Below are 19,178 nucleotides of genomic sequence, written 5' to 3' on the forward strand. Positions count from 1 at the left end.
TAAGCAAGCACGGGGTAGTGAAGGGTGGGGAGAGATAACATAAGATAAAACCCTCACTTCTAAGGTGCACCTGGAACATGTAGACAAAACCAGTGACAGCCAAATGATTACACCAGCACTCAAAGCCCAAAAAAACCATTCCCCATTCATTCATGGGCCATGGCCGTCACTGGCTGGCCAGCATTTATTGCCCATTCCTAGTTGCCCTTGAAGGACAACGTCAACCACATTATTGTGGCTCTGGAGTCACATGTAGGCCAGATCAGGTAAGGACTGAAGATTTCCTTCCCTAAAGGATATTAGTGAACCAGATGGGTTTTTCCGACAATGGTCATTAGGTTAATTCCAGATTTTTAAAAGAAAATAAGCTTGATTATTTTCTCTCCCAATCCATGATATTTTAATGATTCATGTACCCAGACATCTTTTGAAGCTGATTGTGATAGAACACAAGGAGGTCTCAATCTGAAAACACGCAGGCAGCTTAATTGCTCTCCAACTGGCTTACGAAGTCTACACATTAAACATTACAGATGGGATAAATCAACACTTCTGAAAAGTGAGAAGTCATCTAAAATCCAATATTTTAGTTGGAATGTCACAAACGTTTGAAAAATGCCTCGCCTTCAAACGATAACAACCTCATATTGAAGGTGATGCTTTGGGGTGGGGGGTGGTTGGTCATGGTGCGTTTACAATACTACTGGGTTCAGAGTGGGCTGAGAAAGTAATAAGCCAATATCCAACTTTGTGGGTTAAACATTACCAACAGCACACTCCAGGCACTGATCCAAATCAAGATAACTTGGGCAAATGAGATTTGAGGTGCAGTTAGCTATTCAAGAAAGTGCTATTATGGCATTAGGAATGGTTCATATTATTTGGTTTGCAAGATTTGAAAGTGCAAAGATGAATACAGTGGCAGTTTGACCCCAAGTGTCACGTTCTGCTATTTCATCATAGAATCCCTACACTGCAGAAGGAGGCCATTCGGCCCATCGAGTCTGCACCAACCATAATCATACCCGATTCCCTTAATCTCATACACGTACTCTGCTAATCCCCTGACACTAGGGTCAATTTAGCATGGCCAATCAACCTAACCCACATACCTTTGCCTGTATTCACAGGGCAAACACTGGGAATTAATCAGTAGTTAGTCAAAAGGAACAAAACAAAACTGGCCTTGTCAACTGAGAGTTAAACTGTACAATAAAAAGTGCTTAGTTGGTTTCTACCTAGTAACCATTTTCGCTCATGACAGTTTCTATAAAGCCACCAATTAAAGTGCTCACATTCCTGCTAGTGAACGAGGAGTTTATTACTATCAGTATGCACTCAGCTTCATATCTAACAGCTGCTTCAACATTAAAACCTACCCTCATCCCCCCTCCACCCCACCCCCCCCAAATGGTGCAACTAAAAAGGCACAGCAGTTAATAAACATTAATAGAGGAAATAAATTATTCCACCCACGAAGAAAGGACACACACACATGGAAGAAAAGTTGGCAGAACTGCAATTAACAAAACGGTGATAACAGCCAGTGTGGTACATTTCAGAGGGCTATTTTACATTTCAAGTATTGAAAAGGACTTCAAATTCCTCATTTCCAGAAGTATTAAAGAACACTGGTACTGCTTACAGGAAAGACTTCATGTCAAGCCAGAAGCTTTCCAGCAGTTCCAGGTTCACACCAATTTGTATTGATATAGCATCTTTAACACAATAAAATATCCCAAAGCGCTTCACAGAGGTGTTCTAAAGGTGAGTGACATTAATGGGATATATAGGACCTAGAGTTTAGTCAAAGGTAGGTTACAAGGGGGCATCTTAACAGGGAAATGGAAAGGTTTAGAGAGAAAATACCAGTGCTTAGGGTCTTGGCAGCTGAATCACTGAATCCCTACAATGCAAAAGGAAGCCATTCAGCCCATCAGCCCATCAAATCTTCACTAACTCTGAAGAGCATCTTACCCAGGCCCGCTCTCCCACTCTATCCCTATAACGCCATGCAGTTTACCGTGGCTAATCCACCTAACGACTCCTGCGCAAAGATATTTTGGCCTTGGGGGGAGTGCAGAGGAGGTTTACTAGGCTGATACCGGAGTTGAGGGGGTTGAGCTATGAGGAGAGGCTGAATAAACTGGGCTTGTACTCGTTAGAGTTTAGAAGAATGAGGGGAGATCTCATTGAGACTTATAAGATGATGAATGGGATGGATAGGATAGAGGTGGAGAGACTCTTCCCGCTCAAAAAAGACAGTAGGACTAGGGGGCACAGCCTCAAGATAAAAGGGGGGGCGGTTTAGAACGGAGTTGAGGAGGAACTTCTTCACTCAAAGGGTGGTGAATCTCTGGAATTCTCTGCCCGTTGAAGTGGTGGAGGCTGCCTCGCTAAATATTTTTAAGACGCGGGTTGATGGGTTTTTGATAAGAGAGGGGATTAAGGATTATGGGGAGAAAGCGGGAAAGTGGAACTGAGCAGCGACTGATCAGCCAAGATCAGCCAAGATCAGCCAAGATCAGCCATGATCTTATTGAATGGCGGGGCAGGCTCGAAGGGCTGGATGGCCTACTCCTGCTCCTATTTCTTATGTTCTTATGTTCAAGCAAAAAATTCTCTGGGACAGCTCAAATTTATTATCTGCATTGGTCTGTTGAGAAGCACTATTATATATTCAATTATCAATTGACAATTAGCATCACAAATAGCAGTCCTCTCTGGTTAGAAGCAGGCATATGTCTGTAAATTATAAAAAGCATTGCTTTTTCATTTGATTTGTTACATGTATTAACATACAGTGAAAAGTATTGTTTCTTGCACGCTATATAGACCGTACTGTTCATAGAGAAGGAAAGGAGAGGGTGCAAAATGTAGCATTACAGTCATAGCTAGGGTGTACAGAAAGATCAACTTAATGCGAGGTAAGCCCATTCAGAAGTCTGATGGGAAGAAGCTGTTTGAGTCAACTGGGATGTGACCTCAGACTTTTGTTTCCTTTCCCTAACAGAAGAAGGTGGAAGAGAGCATGTCCAGGGTGCGTAGGGTCCTTGATCACGCTGGCTGCTTTCCCGAGGCAGTGGGAAGTGTACAAAATGTCAATGGATGGGAGGGCAGGAGGCTGGTTTGAATGATGGGTTGGGCTTTGGTCACAACCCTTTTAGTTTCTTGCAGTCTCAGACAGAGTAGGAACCATACCAAGTTGATACAACCTGAAAGAAAGCTTTCTATGGTGCATTTGTAAAAGTTGGGAGTGTCGTAGCGGACAGGCCAAATTTCCTTAGTCTTCTGAGAAAGCAGAAGCTTTAAGTAGAGGTTGGTGGGCTTTCTTAACAATAATGTCAGCATGGGGTGGGGAGGGAGAGAGAGAGAGAGAAAAACAGAAAGAGAGAGAGGGAGAGCGCGAGACCAGGACAGGTTGCTGGTGATCTGGATACCTAGAAACTTAAAGCTCCTGACCATTCCTACTTTGTCAAACTATTGCAGACACAGAACATTCTGTTTCTATGTAAAAGGTCATGCTTAACAAAGTACTTTTCTTGTTCACATGATTCTCTGTCCCATGATTTGTCATGTTTGAAAACATCTAAAGGTGGCTGTATTTAACTCCTCCAGGAACGGGCAGTAAATGTGGAATTCTTTATTGCAAAGAGCTGTAGAGGCTGGATCGGTCAACATGTTCCAATGCTGATATAGATTTTTAATCAGTAAGAGAATCAACGGTTATGGAGATAAGGTGGGAAAGTGGAGTTGAGGATAATCAAATCAATCACCATCTCACGAACAGCAGAGCAGACTCAATAGGCCGAATGGTGATCTTTCTGCTCCTATGTCTATTCTGCATTCTGAAGGTGGGTTGTTTTTACCCTGTCTGGAAGTGTACTTATTAATCTCTCTTTCCTCTTTGTTCTAAGCTTGGGTGAGAACGAGACACTTTAGATGAATGAAAAGCAGGAGGCCCTTCAGGGCTATCCAATCAGGCCACGACTAATTGATACCTCAAAATTATTTATCACTGATACCTACCATTCGATATCCTTTCCTAATAAAAATCTATCATAGTCTCAGTCATGAAAATTTCAATTGACCTTTTAGGGATGGGGGAGCATTCAGGAATAGGTTCCCAGATTTATTTTGATTTCTGATTTCACTCTGAAAAAGGCAGAGTTACAATCGGGTCCAGAGAATTCAACATCACTATCAAACTCTTTTGTCACTTTAAAACAGCGTGATTAAATCATCCCTCAAACTTTCTGAAGTAAAGGGTACACAAACCAGGCCGATGCAACCGTCGTCATTATTTAACCCTCTAAACCCCAGAACCTTTTCGGTGAATATATCTGCTGTATCCCCTTCTCTCAAGTCAAGATATCTTCCTCAGGTGTGATGCTCTGAATTGAATGCAGTGCTCCCCCCAGCTGGGGTCTGAACAAGACTCTGTTCAGTTGAAGCACAACTTTCTGCCCCTTGTATTCCCCCTGTGATAAAGGCTAACATAGAATAGAATCACAGATTACCTACAGGACAGGAGGAAACCCTTTGGCCCATCCAGCTTTACCGACAACAATCCCACACAGGCCCTATCCCCATAACCCCACATATTTATCCTGCTGAACTCCGTGACATCCCCCAAACACTAAGGAGCAATTTAACAAGGCCAGCCAAGCTATTTGGCCAATCACCCTCTTAGCCTTTCGATTACTTTTCGTTCCTACACACTGATTTTTAACAACTTGTGTACATAAATGCCCAAAATTGCTCTGCTCCTCCACAATTGCTAAATTTCTCACCGTTAAGAAAATATTTTGACATCTTTCTTGGATGCAAGTGAAAGACCTCAAATTGAACTTCATCTGCCACTATTTTTTCCCCAATTCCTTAGTCTGTCCTTTGCAACTTCTCACTCCTGTCTTCACAACTTGGATGTAGAACTCTCTGCATCATTTCCAGCATTTTCCATGTCAGTGACTTGAAAGCATATCACAAAAAGCCACAGCCCCAGTATAGATCCCCTGGTGGCATCACTTAGCACATCCCCTCAATGAATATGTTCCCTTAACCTTACTCACTCTCTCCCAACTCCAGTTGCATCCAATTCCATGTTTTTATTTTTGCTAGCTTTTGTTCCTGATCTATATGGACGTGTAGAGATGCTCACATGGGATGTGGGCATCACTAGCAGGGCTAGGATTCTTTGTCCATCCCTATTTAGTCTTGGATTGAGTAGCTTGCTAGCCCATTTCAGAGGGCAGTTCAGAGTTAACCACATTGCTGTGGGTCTGGAGTCATGTAGGTCAGAGCAGGAACGAATGGCATTTTTCCTTCCCTAAAGGATATTAGTAAACTACATACTTTTTTTAAAAAAAACAAACTGAATAGTTTCATGGTCAGGTCACTATTAAGACTAGCTTTCAATTCCAGATTTCATTAATTGGATTTTTAATTTGGCCAGCTGCCATGGTGGGATTTGAATCCGTTTCCCAAAGCATTAGCCTACGTTGCTGGATTACTAGTCCAGTAACACTGCCTTTACGTCATCTCCCTGTTTGATATCAATAACCACACTCTTATCCACTAAGCAACCATTCCATACTCAGATATTAGGGGCATCTCTCTACTCTCTGATTACTGTGGTGGGAATACCAAAAGGTATTCCCTCATCCTCCTGATGTGCCCAACTAAAATAGTTAACAGTATTAAAAGATGTGTGGGTTAGGTGGATTGACCATGCTAATTGACCCTAGTGTCAGAGGAATTGGCAAGGTAAATATGGTTATGGGAATAGGGCCTGGGTGGGAGTGTGGTTGGTGTGGACTTGATGGGTTGAATGGCCTCCTTCTGCACTGTGGAGATTCTATGATTCTATCAAGTTGAAAGCTGAATTTAATATTAAAGACTTATACCAAGAACTCATTATATTAACAGGCTGCACTCGATCTCTGCTACCTCCAAAACATTTGACGTAATCAATATGTTATTTTCTTCTGACACGTTATCTCCCAATCACCAATGCCAGAGGCACCCAACGCTCCAATACTTATTTAACTTTATGATGAGCAAGAATTAGCATAAGCAGGATTGAGGGCCCCAAAACGTGCAAAGTGAATGATTTACGTATATTTTAAACTCAAACCGAATATCACTTTTTTTTAATCCGCACCCTCAAAAGATGTTAAAACCATACTATTAAAAAGGTGTAAAATACTGATATATTAGATATCTGGTCAATCACGCCATTCTTTTAAACTAGCTACCAGTTTCCATGTCTAACATTGCTAGACATTGCCCCTTCCTCAACTCATTTGCCACTGAAACTCTCATCCATGCTTCTGTTACTTCGAGACCCAACAACTCCAATGCACCTTTGAGACGCCTCTCTGACAGTGTACCCTTCAACTAAATCTCTGCTGTCTGTGTTCTAACTCATATCAACTCTTATTCAATCATTGTCTTCTGCTAACCGGAGTTGCACTGGCTCACAAGTTAAGCAAAAAGTCAATTTTAAAATTCTCAAATCTTGTTTTCCCAGTCCCCTCATGGCCTTACCCGTTCCTCTCTTTGCAATTGCCTCCAGCCCCAAAGCCCTCAAGATATATCAATGTTCATCTAATACTAACCTCAAGCATCCACGATTTAAGATCACTCCACAATCGTTGGCCATGCTTCAGCTGCCTTCTCCCTCCTACCCAGAGCGCTAGCTCCTGAAACCTCTCCACTTTCCTCCTTGAAGACGCGCCTTTAAATTTTACTCTCTGACCAAGGTTATTGTGTGACCTGTCCTACTATCTTGTGTGGCTAGGTGTAAAATTTTGTATTGCAATGCTCCTGTAAAGTGGGTGGGACATTTGATTAATTTAAAAAGATAGTTAACAATGCGGGCTGTTACCCTTATAAACTTGAGTCTCACATTGTGTGGCAAACCAGCGTGCATCTCCCCTCCTCCCAAGGCAGACAAACCCTCACCTTTCACTTTTGTACAGCACTGTGAAAGCCCGAGTGCGGATGTCATCTACAAGTGCAACTCAGAATTGGGGCTCAGTCAATAACAGAATCGTCTCAGTAGGCAAAGTTTACAAAAGTGCTTTGACTGCAAACTACATTGTGCCTCAAACTCTCCATTATCCTTTCTGATCAAGTACTAAAGCTCTCCAATCAAAACCACAAAATTCAAATGCTCCCTCATTTTGCCTTCTCGCCCATTGATAATTTATTGTAATCTTTCTTCTGACGGCTGAAAGTCAATACAGAGAAAATACAAAACAATTGCTTTCATTAAAAAAATTGAACACATCTAACCCGTCCGTTGTGATTTTCTAAACATCTTCATGGTGTCTAAATCAACCCAGATGCAGTCTTATTTTTTCTATCATGACAATTTCATTTTATTTTAGAGAGTAAAATAGTTGAAGATATGTGACACAAATCACTTTGGAAAAAAAGTCCAAGGAAGAGAAATAAAGCCTCTGCATCAAAAGATGATAAATATGCTGGAGAAAATTGGCAGACAATGCTGCTGTTTGCCTAGTGGCACTGGAATAAAGGCAGACATTCTTGCAAAATCAGAGTTAAAAGGCTGGAGTGGCTTGTAGAAGTTTGGGTTTATCTCTCTTAACTCAACTTCAGTGGAATACATTAAAGGATCTAACTCGCAGTTGCTGCACACTTTGGCTAATTGTGACTTGGCCGCAAGTGCCATTTTTTAAGTGACTAATAAATCAACATGAAACAGAAGACACGACTACTTAATGACCCATAAAATACGACAACTTTTTAAAAAAACAAAAAAGATACTGTTGGACTTTTTAAGATGCAAGGTAAGCAAACACAGAATTAGTACTGTCTGTTTAACAGCACATTTTATAGCATGTTACACAAATATATCCATTTCTTTGTTCTGAATTGTGAAACTAATTTTCTCCCTAATGCATTGTTATTGAAATGTTCATTTCCTCAATCACGCAGTTATAAACATCTGACAATTTGTACAACATCTTAAGCCATTTACTTCCCAGTGTAAATCTCAAAGATCTTTGTCACAGAACTGGACAGAAAATAAGCCAATTTATTCAACTATCTTTTAAAGGGATGTAATGTCATAAAGCTTGCCTCAGGCTCAAATGATGTGATGTGATAGCACAACCTTGACTTCTTAAAAAAAAAAATCGGTCCATTCAGTAAAACGTTGCTTTTTATCATTCAGTTTTAGGCTGTGGGATGGGGCTGATCAAGGGGCCACTTTATTACCCATTCTTGCTTGTCCTGAGAAGACAAGCTCTTTCTTTTGCAGTCTTTAAGGATCGTATGCTCACCAGTGTTATTAGGAAGGAAGTATAAGCATGCTAATTTGCTGAAGGGATGGCAGTGATACATACCCATGCCAGCATGATGCCAGACTTAGGAGGGGAATCTGGAGGTGGTTTTCCTCAGAGCATTGCTGCTCTTGCCCTACTTAGTGCAAGGAGACCACAGGAGAGGATGATTCTATGGAAGTACCTTGGCACATTGTTCATATATCACTATTATTGGCTATCCTGATAGATCAAAGAAAATTACAGCATAGAAACAGGCCCTACAGCCCTCCAAATCTGCAGTGACCATGCTGCCTGTTTGAAACTAAAACCCCCTATCCTCTGAGGACAATATCCCTCTATTCCAATCCTATTCATGTATTTGTCAAGATGCCCCTTAAAACTCACTATTGTATCTACTTCCGCTACCTTCCCCGACAAGATTCCAGGCACCCACCACTCTAAAAAACTTGCCTCGCACATCTCTTTCAAATATTGCCCCTCACACCTTAAACCTATGCCCCTAGTAATTGACTCTTCCACCCTGGGAAGGAGCTTCTGACTATCCACTCAGTCCATGCATTGAAGTGCACTAGTGGTCAAAGGGATTGATATGGAGTGAGCAAATCAGGAGCAATGCTTTGCCTTGGATGGTCCTGTTATAGTTCCCATTCTGACAGCTTGCGGGAATCCAGACATCACAATCTAGACAAGCTGTACAGATATTAAAGGGGCTTTGAGCAGGAAATGAGATGAGCTACTCAGGGTGTGTAGCCTTTGCCCTAAACATAGTCATGGTGCTGATTTGACTTGGCCTAATTAAGCTTCAGATTAGCGGTGACCCACAGGGAAGTGAATGTTGGTTTTGGCTGTACCATTGAAGATTGGGGGAGATGGCTGGGTTTTCTTGTTGAAAATGGTCATTATCTTGGCGCTTGTGGGCATAAACATTGTGGTACTATGCAGCCCAATCTGGGCTATTATCCAGGTCCTGTTAGGAGCTGTCACAGGCACAGCCCCTATCAGCTGAACACTTGTATCGTCAGTGAAGAATTTCATTGTCGGTAGATTATACCAAAGATGCTTCCCAAGCTAATCCAAAGGCACCAGAGTAATTTTCTAGGCCCAACCATCTGGTTGACTAAGGTCAGATGGGACCGTTCGCTGATGACTACAGTGTTCAGTCCCACCTGTAACTCCTCAGATACTGAAGCAGTCAATATGCAGAAGGACCCAGATAACATTTGTGCTTAGGCTGATAAATAACAGTCATTTGAGATGGTCAGTTCTCGGCACAGCAAGGAATTTAGAATCCCTACAGTGCAGAAGGTGGCCATTCAGCCCATCGAGTCTGCACGGACTACAATTCCACCCAGGCCCTCTCCTCATGACACGACATATTTACCCTACTAGTCTCCCTGACACTAACGGCGAATTTAGCATGGCCAATCAACCTAAGCCGCGCATCTCTGCAGTGGGAGGAAACTCGTGCAGACACGGGGGAAATGTGCAAACTCCAGACAAACAGTAACCCAAGCCAGGAATCAAACCCAGGTCTTTAGTGCTGTGAGGCAGCAGTGCTAACCACTGTGCCACCATGCACTGTGGTTAACCGTTGACTGTCTCCTCTTGACATTCTGAATTCCCCAGCATAAACATTCTGGATCAGGATTAGAAATTGAACTGTACCAGACATAAAGTCCTCCCCAATGCCTGTCTTCCATCTACAAGGAACAAGTCAGGAGTGTAATGGAAAACACTCTGGATGAGTGCAATCCCAGTAATACTCAAGAAGCTCAACACCATCCAGGACAAAGCAGTCTACTTCACCGGCACCTTCTCCACCACCTTCAACATTCACTCCCTCCATCACCAATGCTCAGCAGCAGCGTGTACCAGCTACAAGATGCAATGAAGCAACTCACCAAGGTTCCTTTGATAGCATCTTCCAAACACATGATCTTTACCAGGTAGAAGGACGAGGGCAGCAGATGCCTGGGAACAGGGAACACCAACACCTGCAAAGTCCCCTCCAAGCCAATCATGATCCTGACTTGGAAATACATCACCATTCCTTCACTGTCATGGATCAAAATCCTAGAACTCCCTTCCAAACAGCACCGTGGGTGCATCTATATCACATGGATTCAGAAGTGGTTCGCCGCCACTTTTGAGGACAATTAGAGACAGGCAATAAAGTTTTTTAATAATTAGTCACAAGAAGGCTTACATTCACACTGCAATGATGTTACAGTGAAAATCCCTTTGGCCAAGACCCACACACATCCTGTGAAAGAATAAAAACAGATAGACCAAATTCTTAGCAGGAGCAAAAGAAAAATACATTATTCACAAAATGTTATAATTGTTCAAGTCGCCACGCTTGGCCATGAAGGAGATCCACTTCCCAAATAAATTCAGTCATGCAGGGGACTTGTTAAAGCCAACATTCTTCTTACACAACCACATCCTGCACAAGCCTCATTAAAGGTAGGCTAAGATATAGACCTATTGGAATTAAATTGGTTCTAAATGCCAGGTTAGGGTTTGTGAGAAGTAATTGTTTAATTGACTTGACAGATTAGCACTGACATCGTTCCTTTCCACAGACGAAAAACCTATCTCTGTTCAACATCTGCCTTTGCCTCAGCACAAAGAAATTAGACCTCGGATTTTTGTTTATAGAAGTTCTGGATAAGCCCTGTAGGTAAACAGAGCTAAAACATCATCACGAGGCCTCAGAAATCAATCTGCAACATGAAGTGATTAAAAAAAAGGACAAGACATGGGGATAACTCACAAACACAATGCCATCTTTCAAGAACCAACTCATAATAACCCTTTACAGCACAAATTAGGGAGCTTGGAATTTAATGTAGCGGGGCGGGGGAGGTGGAAAAGAATGAGTTCTGTTCAGGACACGTTTCCCAATATTGTAAACACAACGCTTGAGGCAGAGTAACACAAAATCTTACAAGCAGCATCATTAAGGCAAGAAGAGAGAAGCATCCTGAACCATGTTTTGTTATGAATATAAGAGCACAAGCAGTGACGTTTTAGTGACTGTGTTGTCAAGGCAACAGTACACGTACTGTAATATGAAACTATCCAAAACTCTCACAAGCAAGCACACATGATCCCATTTTCATTCATCAGCCTTCTTTAGAACTCAGGGCTAAACAGCAGCCAACCTGAACGTTCATTTGGATTTATTTCCCTGCGAAACTGTGAAAACTTTTGAACTTATTTCAAATAGCAAAAAAAGATATCTGATCAAATTACTTTATTAATGGGCAGCTCTGGCTCCTGTCAAATCTACAGCATTTATGTAAATTGTAGAGCAAATGTTTCCACGCCAGGAATGCATCACTGAGAATTAATGGGAGCTGACAGTTCTTGTGGGTAGAAATTAAGATGTGAAACAGTTGTCTGTAAGCCCACCATCTCCTAGATGCAGGCAAGTGATTGGAGAGAAAGCATGTTGTAGCGGCACCTTTTTTTTAAAGTCTACATAGACGATAAGCTGTGAAATTGAGGAGCAGATTGGTTGGAATTGAAACAGAAAATTGGTGAATTTTTAAAAATCTTAACATTCACAGCATCACTAAGTCAGCACTTGTTGCCTATTCCTACTTCATAGAATCTACAATGCAGAAGGAAGCCATTTGGCCCATCAAGCCTGCACCAGCAACAATCCCACCCAGGCCCCATCCCCATAACCCCAAGTATTTACCCTGTTAATCTCCTGACACTAAGGGGCAATTTAACATGGCCAATCAACCTAACCCACACATCTTTGGTCTGTGGGGGGAAACCCACTCAGACATGGGGAGAACGTGCAAACTCCACACAGACAGTCACCCGAGGTTGGAATTGAACCCGGGTCCCTGGAGTCTCAACAAGTTGAGACATTTCCGATCCAAGCTGACAAGACAGGGCTCTCACCTCCTGTCTTGGGCTTGATCTACACGATCCAAGCTGACTGGATCAGCCCTTCCTCCAAGGCTTGATCTCATGTGCAGCTTAGCCAAAAGGTTGAGATGCCACTTTTAAAAAGTGCTTCAAACGAAGCTAAAATGTAACCTAATGACTTCAACCAAGCACAGCGTGTTGATACTACCCTTGATTTTAGCCAAAAGGCTGAGAAGCAATATTCTAATTGTGTTCTTAAATAAAGTTTGTTTTGATAAGAACTCAGGTCGCTGGCGCTATGAGGGAGCATGCTAACCACTATGCCACCCTTGAGGTGGTGATGGTGAGCCATCTTCTTGAACCGCTGCAGTACATGTGGCGTAGGTACATTCAAAGTGCTGTTAGGGAGGGAATTCCAGGATTCTGACTCAGCGACACTGAAAGAACAGCTGATATATTTCCAAGTCAGGATGGTGAATGACATGGAGGGGAACCTCTAGGTGGTTGTGTTCTCATGTGTCTGTTGCCCTTGTCCTTCTAGGTGGTAATGATCATAGCTAAGGAACTGCTCTCTAAAGAACTTTGTGCATCTTGTAGACGGCACACTGCTGCCACTTGGTGCCTTGGTGGTGAAGGGAGTGAATGTTTAATCAGGTGGATGCCACACCAAACAGCCCGTCATAGATGGTGTCGAGTTTCTGAAGCGTTTTTGGAGCTGCACTCATCCAGGCAAGTGATGATCAATTCATCACTCTCCTGACTTATGCCTTGTAGACGGTGGGCAGAATGATAAAAAATATATTTATTAGTCACAAGTAAGCCTTATATTAACACTGCAATAAAGTTACTGTGAAATTCCCCTAGTCGACACACTGCGGCACCTGTTTGGGTCAATGCACCTAACCAGCGCATCTTTCAGACAGCGGAAGGAAACCCCCGCAGACACAGGGAGAACATGTAAACTCCACACAGACAGTGACCCAAGCTGGGAATCGAACCCAGGGGTCCCTGGCATCGTGAGGCAGCAGTGTTAACCACGGTGCCGCCCAATGACAGCTTTTGATCCACTGAAACACATGACACCCAGCCCAGTGCGACCATAATGGATTTGGTGAGTCATGGACCTGAGAATTGAAAAAGATGAGCTGAGATACAGTGGGTGCACTGAAATAAATAGCAATACTGGGTGTACAGGAAAAGACAAAGTACATAAACACTATTTTTTTCAACCACTGAAAGCGGAAAACCTTTTCAGCTTTTAAACTAAAACCACAAGCTTTTCTACCACGCAGTCTCAGCAGAAGGTCTTTTTAATGTTTCTCACACTAGCTTCAGTTATTTAAAGTAAGAAAACAATGTGAGAGAGAGAGAGAGAGAGAGAGACTAAAATGATTTCATATCCTGAGAAAACAAAATTAAAATTAATTCAGTAGTCGTAATAATGTCACTACTGTAGTCAAAAGAAATGTCTTTATCCTGCATTCAACAAGGGCAACATGAGCTCACATCATGCCATGGCTCATCAACACTTGTACAGGTACTCTCATTATTAGAATATTGGAACATTACATATCATAAATAGAGCATAGACAAATATTGTTGAAAGGCCAAGCGCAGAGACGAAGACAGGCCAGCAAGCATTATTTAAAAACTAGTCGATGGGAGGGGAGGCGAATGCCATTGTCGGACTGCTAAACCCCCCCCGACATGAAAAGTTTGCAAACAAATTCAGAAATTGTGTGCATTGCAGAGAGCAGAACACATGTTTTCTTTTTAGTTACATGTAAGGCTTACATTAACATTGCCATGAAGTTACTGTGAAACTCCCCTAGTTGCTGCACTCTGACACCTGTTCAGGTCAATGCACCTAATCTTTGGACTGTGGGAGGAAACCAGAGCACCTCACGCAGACAAGGGGAGAATACTCCACGCAGAGAGACCTAAGCCAAGCCGGGAATTGAACCCAGGTCCCTGGCACTGTGAGGCAGCGGCACTAACCACTGTGCCACCATGCCATCTTTGTTTTTGGTAGTGGAAGCTACAACTCCAATCAATCCTTTAATCCGAGATAAACGGCCGAGGAGGCGTTTGCAGTGTCGTGTGGGATAGCCCCAAAACGTTTGTACAGTTAAAAAAAACAAGGTCGATTCCTCAGAACACGGGTTTCAAGATTTTGCAAAAGGAATACCCATTGGCACACCGACCCTTTCTACTAGATTCACAAAAACCATCCTGTTTTGGCAGGAAGTGTTATTCACTGAGCATCACAGAGATGCTGAAATAGCCTTCTTCAGAAGGCAGGGCAGAGAACATTCCTCAAGTTGAAAGTTGCCACATTCATTATGAAACAAAGTTTATTCTCCCCCCCATAACAAGTTACTTTGCAGGGTAAGGAAATTAGGGAAAAGGTTGGTCTCACAGTATTGTATAGCTTTGGTTTCAATTCATTTGCCATTCCCCTGAGGAAAAAAAAACCTAACCAGATTTCAATTCACACTGTAACCAGTTCACAATTTTGTCACTACAGAATCTGCTACTGCTAAAGATATCAAAACAATGATGATAAACACCAAAGTCATAGATTATAAAACATGCCACGCGTAAATAACAAGGCGTCTTGCAGTTGTTCAGAATGCTACACATTTATTTCAGCCAAAACTTGAACTAAAACTCCAAATCACATTACACAGTAACACATTCATCCTGCGAATGCACAGCCAATTTGTAATAAAATTCTTCACGTAAACATTGAATGTGATTCTAAAAAAAACCTGACATAAGAACATAATGTCTATAAAACCAATAAATAATACATATAAATCTAATCCAGTTTCAAAAAAATGTATCAAGGAAAACGTTACACAAGTTTAATTGGTAATCTAATGCTACCTGGCACACAATCTGATCAGGGACTGCAAACAGTGTAAACACGAGATGGGTACATTAAGTGCAGATTGCCCTAATCAGAGGCGAATGTCTGCTAGTAATATGCAGATTGTTACACGTAACACACTAGAAATTCTCAAAATGACTTAACATTTACACACACTTGCTCACAACTAGCCAGTAAAATTAAATACATTTTTGTCTGACGTTTGTTATTTAGAACATTGCAACTCCCTGCATTACAAAAGGCATAATTTAGTTACACCTTTTCACTAATTGCGAATAGCAAAATCCTTATATTGATTCTGCACACCAGATTTTTGCTGTCATTCACCATAAAAAAAGAAAATGTTAATGAAGCTTGCATCAGATTTAATTAACTTTCAAATTCTAAGCCCCCATTTCTCCCCCCCAACCCAAGTTACAACTCCCCTGGATCACCTCATCAGCCATGAGTTTCCTCATCTTTTTTCCTTTAAACCAAAACCCAAAGCAGATGTAGAGAAACATAGCAACATGTCCCAGTTCTCTGTGTGGATCTCAATGTTACATCTGCCGTTGTTTGCCTTTTATTTAAAATCTTTTTAAAAAAATCAATTCACATTCTTCCTTTGGGGGGGGGGGGGGGGGGGGGGGGGGGTGGAAAAAGAGAGAGAGAGAGAGACACTGGTGTAGTGGTTGTTGTCACTGACTAGTAATCCAGAGGCCCAGACTTAACATGTTCAAATCCCACTATTGCAAGCTGGTGGAATTTGAACTGAATTAATAAATCTGGACTTGAATGTTAGTTTCATGATCACCATTACCAAGACTATCAAACCCATCTAATGTCACTAATGGCCTTTGGCAGAGCAAACCTGCTGTCCTTACCTGGTCTGGCCTACGCATGACTCCAGACCCACAACAATGTGCTCTTGATTCTTAACTGTGCCTCTGAAATGGCCGAACAAGCCACCCAGTTCAAGGGCAACTGGGAATGGGTAAAGGCTGGCCTTGCCAGTGACACACAGATCTTGATAATGAATAAATTCAGTCTCATAGCAAAACAGTTTAAAATGTAAATTTTTTTAAAAAAAGAAAAGAGATTAGTGCGGTTGTCAATAAATTTCATCCAACCCTGTGTAACAACAGGGTAAAGCAGGCCAGGAAAGTGTGCAACTGTTGCCGCTAAGGCTGGTCCAACTCCAAGGTTTTCGGGCCTCGCAACACCAAGAATCGCAACATATTTTTTAAATTAATTTTTTTGGGTTGAGAAAAAATGCAGTGCCTTTTCTTAAAAGCAGAATTTAATTTTGGCAGGGCAGCCCCTTAAAATGGCCAAGAAAACAATATTAATATTTACACTCAACGCACCCCACACTTGGGGAGTTACTGTGCATTGCCAAAACCCAGGGTAAGGGGAAATGGCATTAAAAAGCTGCACTGCAGATGGGGGCAGCGAACTGATACAAGTTTTTGTTCTGCACATTCATGACTCCACAATAGTTCTGTTCTGGTTGACTGTTCATTAGTTTTTTGTGCAATTGTTGTTGTACAACATAATTTCAGATTGCTAAATTTTTTGACTTAAGTAAGCAGGGAAAAAGAATACTGCAATTGCCACAGGGCTCGTACAATGCATTTTTTTTAATCTTTAGAAAACAGTCTGCATTTTGCCAGATTAACCAAAGTGCCCCCCACCCCCGCTGCCATTTCCATTGTTTTCATGAAGGACCCAGTAATAGTAAAACTTGTTTCCACTCCTGGTGACAAAAATAAAACCCTTCTCTCTGTTTCAGTGCTCTCTAAGGCCAACCTTGCAAAATGCTGATGTTGGCCTGTGTGAACATTGCTCTTTTCTTTTGTGCACAAGCCTGCCAAAGGGCCCAACAAGCAGTTTTTTTTTAAAAAAAGACACTACATCTCATATCAAGTAATTTATACATATTTGCACATTTCACGGATAGATTGGCAGTGGTTTCAAACCATTTCAGAAAAGCATGCATACATAGGTGACTGACTATTTCAAACAGATGATATGGGCCAGAGAAAAATAGCATGTCTACAATCAGATCCTTATAGTGCAGAATTTATCCTCCTTTACCAAAAAGCAACTGGCCCGATCATTCTGATAATACTGAGATAAATAAGTAAACGTTGAAGTACAGGTCTTCAATGATTATATGGGAGGGGGGACTAAGTGTGTTACTTTGGTGACACAGTTGGATGCTGTCACCTTAAACTGAAGTTTGGAAATTTAAAAATCACACACACACACGCAAACAAAAGCCTGATTTCCCATGCACATCTTTCCATGATTCATACCCAAGGTAGTACTTGGCCCAAATGTGAAATGACTGACCACTATCTCAGGGAGATGAAGGCCTGAAATTCTTGATTGAATTAGATCAGGATTATTTATTGGAAATGTCAAAATTAAAAACACAACTTGAGGTTGCAATAGATGGGGTCCATGTCCACGACAAACGACAGCATCACTGTCCCCAATGACCGCCCTCATCCCAAAGCCAATCTGCACTAAATCTACCCCGAGTGTCAAATCTCTGCAGAAACACCCCCTTAGTCCGTCGCCAAATCTCAACCAAACACCCCCTGGTCAAATCCAAGCCCCCCCCCTCAGCCCCGCAACAAATCCAACCCCCCCTCAGCAAATCCAAACCCCCCTCCTCAGCCCCGCAACAAATCCAAACCCCCCCCCCCAGCCCCGCAACAAATCCAAACCCCCCCCCCCAGCCCCGCAACAAATCCAAACCCCCCCCCCAGCCCCGCAACAAATCCAACCCCCCCTCAGCAAATCCAAACCCCCCCCCCCTCAGCCCCGCAACAAATCCAACCCCCCCTCAGCCCCGCAACAAATCCAACCCCCCCCTCAGCAAATCCAAACCCCCCCTCAGCAAATCCAAACCCCCCCCTCAGCCCCGCAACAAATCCAACCCCCCCCAGCCCAGCAACAAATCCAAACCCCCCCCCCCAGCCCCGCAACAAATCCAAACCCCCCCCCTCAGCCCCGCAACAAATCCAAACCCCCCCCCTCAGCCCCGCAACAAATCCAACCCCCCCTCAGCAAATCCAACCCCCCCCCCAGCCCCGCAACAACCCCACCCCCCCCAGCCCCGCAACAAATCCAAACCCCCCCCCCAGCCCCGCAACAAATCCAAACCCCCCCCCCAGCCCCGCAACAAATCCAAACCCCCCCCCAGCCCCGCAACAAATCCAAACCCCCCCCCTCCAGCCCCGCAACAAATCCAAACCCCCCCCCTCCAGCCCCGCAACAAATCCAAACCCCCCCCCCCCAGTCAACTATCCACCCCCCAGCCCCCGCCCCCACCGATTGCACCAGTCTTGCACCGATTCTCCGCCAGTCTCTCCCTCAGCCGCTCGCGTATTTCCTCCTCACAATGCGCCCCAACTACCTCACAAGTCGGCGGCACCATTTGCACAAGCTCCCTCAGAAAGAAGAACAACACACACACTCTCTCTCTATTAACCTTCCACTTTGTTTGCTGTAATGAAAGAAGATGAAACGCCGACCAATAATAAAAAAAATCCCTCTCCGAAAATTAAAGATAGAGAGAAAGTGGGGTGGGGGGGGACACACTAACACTTTTTGTTGGTAAAACAACAGCTGACAGGAGATGTGTGCCGGGGGGGGGGGGGGGGGGGTGCGGGAGCCGCCATGTTTCGCTCCACTTAGACATGGGAGACATGTTTAAGGAGTTGGGTTGCTGCCTCCCCGGGAGGAGGGTGTGAGGGAGGGGGAGGAGGGTGTGAGGGAAGGAGGGAGGGAGACAGGGGGTTAAATCTCCTTACCTGCTGCTGTTGCTGCCGCCGCTGTGTGAAGGATACACAGCACTGAGCCGCCGCTACTCTGTAACTCTTTCTTGGCTACAATGAATCCAGCAGCGAAATGTAGCAAAGCCCCAGCTCGGAGGCAGGAGGGAAACCTCCACAGGGGCACATCCACCAGAACACATGATCACAACGTCAGCAAGCTCCATTTGCATACCAAGCAAGCAGCCAAATCCCCGCCAGGGCACAAAGAGGCCATTCAGCCCCTCCAACCTAGCCCCTCCCAAAGAGCAACCCAAC

The 19,178-nt window shown here is 43.3% G+C and overlaps 1 protein-coding gene across 4 annotated transcripts in view; it reads right to left on the reverse strand.

Annotated features, from left to right (window-relative positions):
* The window catches only part of zhx2a (zinc fingers and homeoboxes 2a), an 87,892-nt gene that overhangs the window by 66,126 nt on the left and 2,588 nt on the right, over nt 1-19,178 (reverse strand). For 3 of the 4 annotated variants that reach the window (XM_080193936.1, XM_080193933.1, XM_080193934.1), the window contains exon 1: nt 18,900-19,041. The exons of the other annotated variant lie outside the window; for it this stretch is intronic. The gene's annotated coding sequence lies outside the window, so the exon portion shown is untranslated. Of the gene's footprint in view, nt 1-18,899; nt 19,042-19,178 lie in introns of those variants that run through there. 4 annotated transcript variants of the gene reach the window in all.

Source organism: Carcharhinus amblyrhynchos, chromosome 8 (assembly GCF_965287045.1).
Source record: "Carcharhinus amblyrhynchos chromosome 8, sCarAmb.v2.hapA, whole genome shotgun sequence".
In the NCBI taxonomy this organism is placed as follows: Eukaryota; Metazoa; Chordata; class Chondrichthyes; order Carcharhiniformes; family Carcharhinidae; genus Carcharhinus; species Carcharhinus amblyrhynchos.